The following is a 1,662-nucleotide window of genomic DNA, read 5'->3' as shown; positions in this document are numbered from 1 at the left end:
CTAAATGATACAAAAATAAGAATCTTTCTAAATTCACACCATATTCAAAGCTGTAGAAGAGAGGATTGACAGTGGCCTAAAAGGGGCGATTAAGTGTCTATTCGGTGTCCGTATCGCTTGCTCCAAGTTATTTTCCAACCTCGAACGCATCGGGGATGGCCAGTTGGTGATCTGCCAAACCTGACGAAGACAGGAAAAGCTCTTGGGCCGTCACCAACGGCAACAAGCGTTGGCCAGCGTCGACTCACCCCCCGTCTTCTCTCTCTCTCTCTCTCTCTCTCTCTCTCTTCTTATTTTTTCCCTCATTGTTATGAAATTACGCGTTTCGTCAGACGAAGAAGAAGATTACGGAGGCGCATCACGATTTGCGAGTATTTGGCACAGTGTCAACCAGTGGCGATCCAGTCAATTTTAGCATCGAATAACAGCACAGCCCACCCTTGAGCATTCGATTACTTCATTTCCTTTTTTATTTCTTTTTTTCCTTCTTTCTTTCTTTCCGCTTTCTCTAGACAAGATAGTTCCAGTTTGTTTCGAAGCGAATCTTAAGACGTTTCTTAAGAATATTTAAAGAGGGTAAGATTGGCCAACGATTAATCTTTGTCGAGATTCGACAAAATTCGAATTGGGCGAAGTTCGATTAATTTGGAATTTCGAATTTCACGAAATTTCTCTATTTACAACTTCCCTCTTGGATTTGGATCACTTGGTATTGGACTGCTCGAATAAAAATAAAGCGCGCGCTAAAAATACTCGTCGCTCTTCTTCCATCAGTTCCTTCCATCGGTGATATAATATTTGTCCTCGAGGATACTCTATCGAGCAATGTCGATGAGGGAAGAATATAGTAAGATCGTAGAGAGATATTAAAATCGCCTTTCTCATTATTGATATATTGAAAATGCATTTTTATGACACACGTGGTTTGAAATAAAGATTCCAATTACACATTTTCTATTTTTCGTAAATGAAAATTTTATGTGTATGAAAGATCCAGAAGCTAATCAGTGTAAGCCACAAAATTTGCGAAAATCGATATTAGGCTATCGAAGTAATTAATTGATTCATTAAATAAAAATTTGAACGTCAAAGAAAACTTTTTGAACTGTATGTATAAATATACTTCATTTCTTTATATAATTTTCAAAATTTGCGAAAATGAAATCAATTAAATGGATACTAAGCTATCGAAGTAATTACTTGATTCATTAAATAAAAATTTGAATGACAAAGAAAACTTTTTGAACTGTATGTATAAATACACTTGATTTCATTTCTTTATATAATTTTGCAAATCAAATTTTCAAAATTTGCGAAATGAAATCAATTAAATCGATATTATTGAAGTAATTAATTGATTCATTAAGTAAAAATTTGAACGACAAAGCTTTTTGAACTATATGTAAATCATTTTCAAAAAATATATTTAATTTTATTTCTCTAATTTTGCAAATAAAATTTTTAAAATTTTTTAAAATTAAATCAATTAAATCAATATTAAGCTATCCAAGTAATTAATTGATTCATTAAGTAAAAATTTGAACGTCAAAGAAAACTTTTTGAACTGTATGTATAAATATATATGATTTCATTTCTTTATATAATTTTGCAAGTCAAATTTTCAAAATTTGCGAAAATGAAATCAATTAAATCGATATTAAA

General features: G+C 31.8%; 1 protein-coding gene across 1 annotated transcript in view; it reads right to left on the bottom strand.

Annotated features, from left to right (window-relative positions):
* LOC102676853 (muscle LIM protein Mlp84B-like) overlaps positions 1 to 1,662 on the bottom strand; it is a 19,304-nt gene that overhangs the window by 8,586 nt on the left and 9,056 nt on the right. The window lies entirely within an intron of this gene.

The sequence above is a fragment of the Apis dorsata genome, unplaced genomic scaffold (assembly GCF_000469605.1).
Source record: "Apis dorsata unplaced genomic scaffold, Apis dorsata 1.3 scaffold_73, whole genome shotgun sequence".
Classification (NCBI taxonomy): Eukaryota; Metazoa; Arthropoda; class Insecta; order Hymenoptera; family Apidae; genus Apis; species Apis dorsata.
The sequence above is the reverse complement of the archived record's forward strand: the minus strand, read 5'-3'. Positions and strand labels throughout refer to the sequence as shown.